The sequence below is a fragment of the Bidens hawaiensis genome, unplaced genomic scaffold, assembly GCF_021521415.1.
Source record: "Bidens hawaiensis isolate Kalapana, Puna unplaced genomic scaffold, B.hawaiensis_p1.1 tig00045731_1, whole genome shotgun sequence".
Lineage (NCBI taxonomy): Eukaryota > Viridiplantae > Streptophyta > Magnoliopsida > Asterales > Asteraceae > Bidens > Bidens hawaiensis.
This window is the reverse complement of record NW_027498149.1, coordinates 53591-66290: the sequence shown is the minus strand read 5'-3', so window position 1 is coordinate 66290 and position 12700 is coordinate 53591.

Here is a 12700-nt window from a genome sequence, read left to right as displayed (position 1 = left end):
CCTAAATCTAATTCTACAATCTAATTCATCAATTAATTCATCAGACGTCCATCCATATCAATATAATTCAATCGTCGATCCATATCAAACTAATCTACAGATTGACATCAAACTAAATTGAGTTATCTAAACCTAAAAAATGTTCGTTACCTGCGAATAAACTTAAACACAATGGGTCAATTTTTTTTGCAATTAAACAAACGATTGTTGTTTGTTCTTCAATTTTTCGCCTAATCATACAAATTTGAGCCTTCAATTTTTCAGTTGCAACTTATTTTGGATGTTAAACAAAACTGAAGGCACTGTACATTTAAACGTTTTGATAAAAAACGAACACATTTAAACGTTCAAGTTTAGAAGTTATGTACCATAACTTTAAAAGTTCTAACAAAAACATCAATCGATTATGGAATTGCATAAATAATGCACTTAATCGAGCTCTGATTAGGGTTTAAAATATTATGTTTAAACGTTCTGAAACAACTGAAGACCTTTAAACGTTCTGAACAACAAAGAACATCTTTAAACGTTCTAATACGTTCACAAATGTTCTGGGTGTTAAAAAAAATGAACATCTTTAAACGTTCTAATACATTCTAAGAAGTTCTGGGTGTTCAAAAAAGTTTAGAATTTCTGATAAAGTTTAGAAGTTCTAAGAAGTTCTGGTTGTTCAAAAAATTTTAGAAGTTCTAAGAAGTTCTGGGTGTTCAGAACTTCCAAAACTAAAAGTTTAGAAGTTCTGATAAAGTTTAGAAGTTCTAAGAAGTTTTGGGTGTTCAGAACTTCTAAAACTAATAAAAATAATAAAAAATTAAACACCTGTAAACATGAAATTGAACTCTGAAATCACTTCATATAATCTCATAATCATCAAACAATCGTCAATCGACCGTTAATTTGATCATTGATTCGATCATACAAACAAAATATGGAGCGTCTGCAACTGGGTTTCTGCAAAACTCAAAATTGATTAATTGAAACTTCAAATTGATGATTAATTGGACCACTTTCAAAGTTTAATTGATCAATTAGTTCAACAATTTAAATTTTAATTGGGCAATTTTATCAACTGACATGTGAGCAACGATTGATGGTTGTGTCAGAAGAAGATGGTGGTCGCGAAGGTGGATGGTGGACGGAATCGTTGAACGGCGATGGTGAAGGTGGACGGAATCGACGGGAGAAGAGGTTGACGGAGGCCGGCTCGCGTAATTGTGATTTTAGGATTAAGATGGTTATTGAAGATGGACGTTCCAGTATGTCGCGTACCTATTGTACGATAAAGGATTTTCGTATTCTATCATTTATCTATATATATATATAAACATTAAAATTACACATATATTTTCGATAAATTTTTTCTTTTTGTTGCTTGTATTTTAAACAAGGGTGCATTATTTTGCTAAATATTTTAATTTTAGATGCATATGTAAAACTTTTTAAAGTGGGTTACTTTCTGAAATAAAGGTGATATTATCTGTCAAGCATAACAAAGTCATGTTAAATCTGCCCATTACGTGAGAAATATAATTGAAAATTGTGTCATGAAGTTTTTGTTTCTTTTTGAAATCTATCTTGAAGATTTTGTTTATTTGTGTATTTAATTTAACGATTTGATGTGATCTTATCTATTCTTATATTTTGAGGATAACGACATAATTAAGACGTGTTATCTGTTTACGTTTGTTTTATTACCAAATCTTGAAACAAATTTTGTGTCTAAGAATCTGGAAATGATTATAAAATTCGTTAATAACTGTTTTTAGTCTTTCTTTAACAGAATTATTATATGTTAATATGTGTGCGCCTAATTGGACTCAATATGTGCGTACTTAATTTGAAGATTTGCCATGCATGCTAAGTTGAAGATTTTGATGATGACGATATTTATATGTGTGTACAATATAATAACTAAGAAATTGATTTTAATTTTTGATGTTTATAATTTTCTTTTTGAATTTAGAATTTATTATAGTTTCTTGAAGTTGTGACATTGTGGTTTGTAAGTGTATTAAATTTGAATATTTTGATGAACGGTTGTTGTTTATGTGTTTATATATTTTAACTAGCTTGAATTATTATTGAAAATTGTGTACTATATGAATTATTAATCACACTAAAATATTTAACAAATCATCGAAATACAATCCACCTATATAATAAAAGAGTGGATTTTCAAGCAACAATCTCTTCCTAATTTTCATCAAAACTCTTTAAATTGTCACATGACATTTTGACAATTTTTTTTATTTTTTTCCTTTTCATTAAAATACTTTTCATCAAATATATTTAAATTGCCACATGATATTTGCCATTTTTTTCCTTTTCATTAAAATACCTTTTCATCAAATCTTTTAAAATTGTTATATGGCATTTTGTCATTTTTTTTTCTTTTCATTAATATTAAAATTGAATTCACATATAGCGACATAGTTAACCCAGGTCTTGGGTGAATGTGTTTTAAATTCATGTTATGTTTTTAACATTTTTTATTATTTTAAATTAAAATGTTGTTATGATAGGACAATAGCATATGTATCCTTAGTTTTCTACAGTCTGCTAATTTTTTTAGGTCGATTACATTGGTTGAAATGCTCTAGAAAGGTTTTTTCATTTCGTAAAGAAATCATCATCTTTGTATTAACCAATATACTTTGAGACATTTTTGAAATTAAAATTGTAGCATTCTTCTTACAAAAACTGAACTTGAATGATGTTTCACAATTTTATAAGAATGTAAGAGAGAGGATAAGCATCCATTTTGAAAATAAATATTTTGCATTGCATTCCGGGGTTTAAAATACAAGGAAAAGAAATGATAAGATTAGCTAGTGGAAAAAAGGAAAAGAAATTATATATGTAAAAGAAATTCTCGAGTTAAAAAAAAAGAAAAAAAAAGTGTTAATTACATTCTTGAGTTATATCGGAAGGAAAATATAGAGAAAAATATTGTAACTTTACAATTATGTACTCATAGCAACATAGAAAAGAGAATTGGGATATGGTAAATTAATAATATTGTAATGGACTATAAATTTTTCCTTCACGATCATGCCATATTTGGCTGGAAAGTTATTGAGGAAAAAAGACCCAACTTTTCTTTCCATTCTCTGTTTAAAAAAAAAACTCAAGAATGAAATAGAAAATCTTATCATTGTTTTTCCAAACCCTTAAATAAAAAACTCAAGAATGCAGTGTTAGTATTTTGATGTTAAAACTGATAAATATAGGTATATGAAAGGAATTAGATTTTCGTTCAACAAATGGAGTTATTTTGGAATATACAATTATGTGTATCGTAATCGCCCGTGGCATTTCTTTTAAACTGTTGCATGCATTTTACATTATTAAAGAATAATTATATGCAAACTAATTTCCAACATTTGATGTTAAATATTATATGCTCTTCCTTCAAGCATTGATCTTTGAAGGCTCATATGGTCTACCAGCTTTTTCGACACTTTGTTCTCGGGTTCGAGCTATCATGTGTTGGAATCAATGAGTTTATTAAAGTGAGTATTTATTATTATTATTATTATTATTATTATTATTATTATTATTTTGTTTCTAAATAGTTTTTTTAAATAAAATGAGTATTTATTTATTAACTTAATTTTTTACAAGTTATTTGTATAAAACATGTTTCAGAGTTTAGGACCTCTTTGTGTCTTTTTTTTACATGGTTTTTTTTTTGTTGATTTTTCAGATTTTGTTTTGATAGGAAACAATCAAAGTATTAGACAATTTTAAGATTTAGTCTCCATGTAAGCTTACCAACAGAAAATTTTAAAGTTTTGTAATGTTTGTTAACTACTACAAAACACTAATGTCTATTACGTGTATGCTATTGGTAATTTTATGATATTAACAAAAATGTTTGTAATTGTTTATATTATCATTTTTTATCGTTTTTTTTTATTATTATCTTGTATATTACAGGTGTTTTTGTTTTGTTTTTTTTTTAATATATATTTGTTACTAGCCCATGTATCACACGGGTTCTAATCTAGTCTTACAATATACTTATCACACATTGTTGATTTAAAGTCATCATAAATTAGATCTACCTATATACTATTAAAACAATAGGTTTTTTAGACACATGACATCATCTTATTGATCCATCCCTATTATTTCAATATATACCAAGCCTTCTCTTATTTTCTTCATAATTAAATAATTCAAAAATAAAAGTTATATTTTTAGGTTCGAATTAATGCTAACGACTTAAATATTCAAATAATTAGTCAAAGTAATTTAAGTCAACTCAGTCAATGGTGTATTTTATATCAAAAACATAAATTATGCCACAATAACTGCATGGTCCTCTGTTAACAAACGTTTTTCCCGAATTTATTGAATTTCTTACATTATTTTAATTGCTTATATATATATATATATCAATAGGATGAGGTTAAAATAAGAAGTTGAGTGTGTCTAAGAATTGTAAGAAGTAATCTAGTGTGTTAGATATGTTGATCTAATGGTGAATATGGAAAGTGTGTTTATTGTGCGGTGTGTTTTATTTTAGTTGTGGTGTGTTTATTGTGCGGTGTGTTTTATTAGATCTAACGGTGAATACACACTTTCTACACTTCTTAGAAAAAATCTACTTCTTATTATAACTTTGCTTTATATCAATATACATTAATCACTAGAAAAATCTTCGAGGTTTCCTAAACTTACCGATACAAAGTTAAATATTATTTATTTCTACACATTTTGTTCATTTAAATTCAACACACAATGTTTCAAATCACACTGTTGGTGTGTTAGAAATTTTTGTATTAACAATATTGTAATCCTTTATGTCGTTTTAAGTTAACCGATATTTTTCGTTTGGAGTAGGCTAAGGTATGTTATATTTACAATTTGCATGTGTTTACAATCTTTATGTTTTCATCCTTTATTCGTTTTCGATTATTCAGAAAACCTCTTTTCTTCTTTCCTTACTATCTTCTTCTCCACCACAGACCCTAGGTTTTTCCTCTCACCTATTTAACAGGTAAATAATCAAAACCATCAAATGTCAAAAATGTGTTAGAAATAAAATTCTTCGTTTCATGTGTATTATAAGAACACAAATAATTAATATTTTTTCATTAAAAAACACATACCAATCTAAGTTTTTTTGGATGTGGTGATGGTTATGGTTAGTGAAGACGGTATATAATCTGGGATGATTAAAGGTGATTGCTTGTTGTAAGGCTCCGATCCCGGTGCCCTACATTGGACGTTAGATTTACTCATAAACATAGTTTTAAATATCAGAGTGAATTAAAACTTTTCGCAGAATATATAACTTTAACCATATATAACAAAATCATAACATTCTTGTTTAAAACATTCAAATTCTCTTACTTAAAACATTACAAATAAAACATCATATCTTCATTCTTTAAATAATAGCTGCTCAGTCCATACCATGTGACATCCTCAAGCCAGCTTCTTTAATCTATTTACTTGCGTGCATACGAAAAGTCAGCTATATTAAGTGAGTTTTAGTTAATCAGGCAACATATTTCTTAAACTTACTTACGTATACTCATCCGAAAATACATATTATATACTCGACCTGTTTACCTTTTTTTTCATTCATACATACATTCTTTACTACTTTCATACTACCTGCATAGCTATCTTTACCATCTCAGATATTAGTAGGGTCTGGTCCATTCTATCTCAGATATTCATAGGGTCTGGTCCCTTATGTCTCAGATATTATTAGAACCTGGTTCCTTCTCTCTCATATATTATTAATATTTGGTCCTTTATGTCTCAGATAATATTAGGGCATGGTCCGTTCTTTTCGTATAACCATACCCATATTTCTCTACATATACATTCTATAATATACTTTCACACATACTCTTAACCTCATACATATATCATTCATATACATTCACATATCATACACTTACCACTTAAGGTAAGTGTATTAACTACTCACATTGAGTATGCACACAACCCCGAAAACATAACAAGGAAATGGTGTTAGAAACTCACATGTGTCATGTTCCTTTCTGAGTTTATGATCACACCTCTTCTCAACATATGCGTCGTATATGTTGTAATACATATGCGCCGCATATGCTTGTAACATATGTGCCATATATGTTATAAATATATACGCCACATATACATATCCGCTCAAAACGTCAGACCTGGTTATTTTAACGCGTTTTTAGCGGTTTTTCGCGTTTCCAGCGCCGTTGACCGCCACATTTGGCCAGAATTTAATCGTCTTTAACCTTGGTTGACTCGATTTATCTATATCCAAGCTAAGGTGACCCTTAAGCTCGTTTAATCACTCGATTAGTTCTAGATCTAGATTCAAACGGCTCAAACGACACCCCGAGGATGCGGTGTCGGTTTCTATGATGTTGGTCAGCTGAGATAAATAATATTCTACCTTTGTTAATCTCGGTTTGGGAGAATGAGTGGTGTAGACAACATTTGGCTTAAGTGTGTTTTTAAATGTGTAGTCAACAGTGAGGAATGGATGGAAATGAAAGAGATGTAGGGTTTTAAGGGTATTTATACCCTAAGCCCATGGACCTAAGGCCCATGACCACACTAAGTCCATGATTTATTCTAAGTCCATCTATTTTAAGCCTTCCACACTTTATTACTTTATTGTTTAATCATTTTAAAAACGTCGGATGTTACACTAGTGTATGAATATGGAAACGGTTCGACATCGGTGTGGTGGCTTGTGGATGAAAAGCGACAACATTGGTGGTTTAATAATGAAAGCCAATGGTAGTTTTGTTTGTGTATCACGACAGGTCGTTATAAAATATATTAAAACCCATGAAAATAAGAAATAATTAACAACGTTATATTTTCCAAATTTAATGATTAGCACAACATAAATAAATAGGAAGTTACAGTTAAATACGTTAATTTCAAAAATAATAAAAAAAAGTATGACGATCTTACCCTTGTGTTTTATAATCACTTCCTAACTTCTTAGGAAATATTAACTTCTTATTCTAACCTTGCTATATATATATATGTATATATATAAGAGAGAGAGAGAGAGAGAGAGAGAGAGAACGAAAACCCAATTGAGTTAAGAAAACCTGTGAAAACCCTATGTAACATCGTTTTTTCTTTTTGTGTGTTTTTACATATGTAAAATATGTTGTACCTTTAATACATAACATCGAAAAATAAAAAAAAATATTTCTTTTTATTTTTTACATTTTTTTTAGTTTTTAAACATTTTTTTTCAAGAGAGTATAAAATGTTAACTTTACTTTTACATTTTTTATTAACTTTAATTTTGGACTACAAGATTCAAACTGTATTTAAAAACATGTGATAGAGAATAAGTTTCTAGAGTTTTCACAACTCAAGTGTGTTTTTATTTTATCCTAACCCTAATATATATAGAGTCAGGTTATCGTACAATAATCATTAACGTACATAAACATACACGAATTACGCTTAAGGCAAAAACAAAACGCTCAAATCCAAAATACAAAGACGCTCAAGCCAAAATACAAAAATGCTTATGAAAATCATAATACGCTCAAAACGGGTTTCATGAAAAAAAGTAAAAAAATAATCGATTAACGATCCAAATATTTTTTTTTGGTGAATCGATGATTAATTGAGTATGTATTGATGATTCCAAGATGTTGAGATGTGATTCTTGGATCAATTCCGAGAATATATGTATTTTTATACGTTAAGGATTATTGTATTATATCCTATATATATATATATGATTGATTTCTTTTAAGAACTCGAAAGAACTCAACGTAACAAATTTTTTTTTTGATTTTTTTACACATGTGTAATACGTAAGTGTAAGTAATGTACAAAAAATTACAGTATTTTTTTGCACACCGAATCGACTTTTTACACATGTGTAACTAATATTTAAACTTGTGTAATCATAAAAAATACTTATTCTCTCTCCTGATTAATTTTTTAATCAGATTTATTCTCAACCACATATTTTATATCATTTAATTAAATGTGTGGTCCAAAATTGAGTTTTTAAAATTCTTACAACTCATCATATATATATATATATATATATATATATATATATATATATATAGGGGATGGTTCATGCGAGAAGTAATATTATAGTAAGAAGTGTGAGAAGTCGATCTCAACCATTGATTAAATAAATCAATGGTACATATTGATAATGACAAACTTGTAATTAAGAGAAAACTAATATACCATATATTTATAATAAAAGGGTAATTTGGTCTCCCCTTAGTTGTTTCAAAGCATTCCCTACTCACTTCTAAATTATTCTCTACATTAACTCTCTTAGAGAGTTGCACATTTCTAGAAAAAATAAATTGGCTTTTACATAAAACACATCTTCTAAGAAAATTTTAATGAAATACCTTCATTATCAAGTTTTTTACATTCATGGTCTCATAAGATTCATTTATATTAATTTTTACATGCATATGGAAAAAAAATGTATATGTAAGTAAATGGTAATAATTTCATCAACACAAGTAACATGATAATCTACACATAACTCATGTACACTTATACAAATTGTTAGTTAATTTATATTTATTTATACGTAACTCGTGTTCACCAACACATAACTTATTTTCACATACACAAATTACTGGTTTCTTTTATTTGCACCAACACAAAACTAATATTCACATACACATAACTTATATTTATCTACACGTAAAAAGATTGATTAAAAAATAATTAAAATTAAAAAACATGATTTCCCCCCTACATTGAGAATGTTTTGCAACTTTAATTTACTACTATCAATTGTATGTACAACTTTTGTTTGTGTGATTTAATATTGTTGTAACATCCCGAAATTTCAAAGTGATATTAATTATATTACTTACTAATAGAGGGAAAGTTTACTCGGGTTGTCAGGAAATAAATAATAGAGTAGGAGTTGGTATGAGTCGGGCTAGTGTTGGATTAATGGAGACGGGTTAAATGAGAATGGGCCTTAGGTCCATGGGATTTCAGGGATATAAATATCCCCTAAACCCAAAAATATCTTCATTTCCTTACTTTCCACACACACACTCCAAAAACACACACACCATCTACACCGCCGCCGGGCCGAGGAGAGGAACGGGCAGATCCGAGAGAGAGAGACAGCGATTAGTGTGTTAACAAGTTAAACGAGATCCAAACAAGCTCAAAAAGGTATGATTCTTGATCTTTGAAGTTTAAAAATCCAAGCTTTTTAGTGTATAAGCGACCGAAAATGGTCGGGAAGCGTAGGGGGTGATATTGAACCATAGCAAGGGTGTTAAAATCGCTCAAAATGCTGGACAGAAACCGAACAGCGGCTGATCTGGACAACTTCGCCTGCAACTGGGCAACTTCGCCTTCAAAGCGATGAACTTCGCCTGCAAGCTAAGTTCGCCTGATGGCAACTTCGCTGTAAAGTTAAGTTCGCCTAACTGGTAACTTCGCCTGAGGCCAAGTTCGCCTGATGACAACTTCGCCTGAAGCCAAGTTCGCCTGATGGCAACTTCACTGTAAAGCTAAGTTCGCCTAGCTGGTAACTTCGCCTAAAGCTAAGTTCGCCTAAGGTTAACTTCGCCTAGAGCTAAGTTCGTCCGAGGGTTAACTTCGCCTAAAGTCAAGTTCGTTTAGAAAATAAATTAAAAATTTAATGAAAAGTGTGTTAAGACAGTTAATGGAAATAAAATTTTTCCAAGCTGACCTAGCAGCTCGACCCCAGCCAGGGGCTCTGCCCCTTGGACCCTGCTAGGGGCTGCCGCCCCTAGACCCCGCTGCCAGGGGCGCTGCCCCCGGACCTCCGTTCGTTGTGGGTAGTAGTTAAGACTGGAAAGATGATATGAGTAGTGATAGTTGTTTGATACGTGTACTTGTTATACAGTCAGCCGTGCACAACTGAAGAAAGGGATTACGATTAACGGTGAACGTAACCGTGTTCAGGTGAGTTTCTAGCCCCATTCCTTGTTATGTTTTCGGGGCTGTGTGCATACTCGATGTGTTGTTAATACATTTATCCTAAGTGATAAGTGTATGTCATATGTGATATATGTGATAGGTATGAATGATTGCTTGTCGGTACGCGAACGATCTTCGGATATTGCACGTACTGTCAGGTTATAAATGAAGGTACGAATATTATATATGGAAGATGTACGAATGTTTCAAATGAATACTTGTCGGGGCGTGAACGATCTTCGGATATTGCACGTGTCGACAAGGGGTATGGTTGTTAAATGAATGAGGTAAAGAATGCCTAGAGTGTTCTTATGTTATAATGTAAGTATGTGTATATAGGTACACGAATGGCATGTGAGTTCTACGTTCGACATAGTAAGTTAGGATGGCAAATCCCTCTAGCTTCTGTCGGACATAGACTCGGCTGGTGATGGCGTAGTTAAGGACTGCGAGCCTTATACATGAAGTAGATGATATATGTAGACGTAGATAAGGACTGCGAACCTTATACGTAATGTAGATAGGCGTCAGCATAGGAAAGGACTGTGAACCTTATACGTGCTGTATTTGTAGCATAGGGGAGGACTGCGAACCTCGTACGTGCTATGAATTAGGTTGCAACATAGGGAAGGACTGCGAACCTTGTACGTGTTGTGGATGTATTACAGCATAGGAAAGGACTGTGAACCTTATACGTGCTGTATTTGTAGCATAAGGGAGGACTGCGAACCTCGTACGTGCTATGAATTAGGTTGCAACATAGGGAAGGACTGCGAACCTTGTACGTGTTGTGGATGTATTACAACATAGGAAAGGACTGTGAACCTTATACGTGCTGTATTTGTAGCATAGGGGAGGACTGCGAACCTCGTACGTGCTATGAATTAGGTTGCAACATAGGGAAGGACTGCGAACCTTGTACGTGTTGTGGATGTGCTATGGTATAGGGAAGGACCGCGATCCTTGTACGTACCATAAATGGTGAACATAGGTAAGGACTGCGAACCTTGTACGTGTTCACGACCTTGAGTACAGGTATAGACGGTGGATTATGAACGTACTCTCGGTTTACTGAGGTTAGTGATTGTAGATATGTATGTATGTATGGTAGCAAGTATGTATGTAGAACATAAGGGTAACTAGTGAAGTATGGATATGTATCTACGGATATGTATGTATGTGTATGTATTGTATGGCGATCGATTAACTAGAACTCACTCAGCGTAGCTGACTTTTAGTATGCACGCAGGTGAGCTGATTATAGAGTTAGCATGAGGATGGCACATGGCATGGATTGAACGGCTGGCATCTGAGGAAAGAAGAAAAGATTCAATGTTTTGTAACAAATGATTGATGTTTTATATTCCGCGAAAAGTTTTAATGAACTCTGATTTGTAAGAACTGTGTTTATGAGTAAATCCGACGCTAAAGTAAGGCTACCGGGTTCGGGGCCTTACAATTGTAGTATGTGTAGTTAAATACAAATGTGTAGGCTATAACATGAAGTAGTTTTTTATATGTAGGTTAATATTGTGATCTGTGTAGGTTCATATATGTGTTCGTATGTGGTATTTCGAATTGTTTATGTTTAAATTTTATTGCATGTATATGTATTGTGTATGTGGTATTTTGAATTATGCATGTGTAAAATTTACTGTGTTTAGTTTTATATATGTACAGTGTAGGTGATATTTCGAACTATGTGCGTGTAAATTTTATCTTGTGTTATTATATTTGTATGCGGTATTTTAAATTGTATATGTGTAAATTTTAACGTGTGTAAGATCAATTGTATATTGTATAGGTGGTTTTACGATTTCGGTATAAAATTAATAATCTTCCTAGATTTGGTTAAGCTAGAAAAACTATGACGAAGGAATTAATCATAAATTAAAAATACAAAAAAAAAACAATTTAAAACAAAAATTAGTTTATTAGTTATATTTGTTTTGGTTGGTCAAATATTTTTTATGATAGATAAAACTAGTTGTATTATAAAAGTATTTAGATTAAAAACAAAAAGATGTATAACTTATCCTAGATATTTGTTACTTTCCATACATGCCAAAAAAAACTTGTACTAAAATGCCCTCTTCTATTAAAATAAAATATAAATAAAAGAAAAATTATGATTGGTTGTAATTACTTCTAGCGTTAAAACAATTTTGAAATGAACCTAATCCCATACACACACACATATAGGATTAGGTTCATTTCAGAAGTGATACTTATAGCGATAAGTGATCTCAACCATTAGATTATTAATCAAGGTTGAAACATTATTGCATTTATTGTAATTAATAAAATTCGAAAGACATTAAAATAAATAACAAAAGGGTAGTTTAAGTAGAATAAAATAATTCATCATTTAATTTAATTTGTCTTATATATCCCTAAATATAAGCTCAAAGCATAAATATCCAGAATATATTATTTGTTAGTTACAATTTATTTATTTCATTATATGTTAGTGTAAGATTTAATTTTTTCTTTTTTAACCAATTAAAAGTTATAAATTTATAAAATTTAAGCAAAATTGTATCTTCATTATTGATTGCTCTTTTGGAGAAAAAATCAAAATAATTTTAAGGTGCGTAAGACGGAACAAAAATGTGTACGAAGAAATTGAAAATGTGTATGAAAAAGAATAAGACGTGTATGAGAAAATTAAAGATGTGTAGAAATTATTTGAAGATGTGTAGGAAGAAATTAAATATGAATAGGAAAAAAATCGAAAATCTGTAGGACGGAAAAA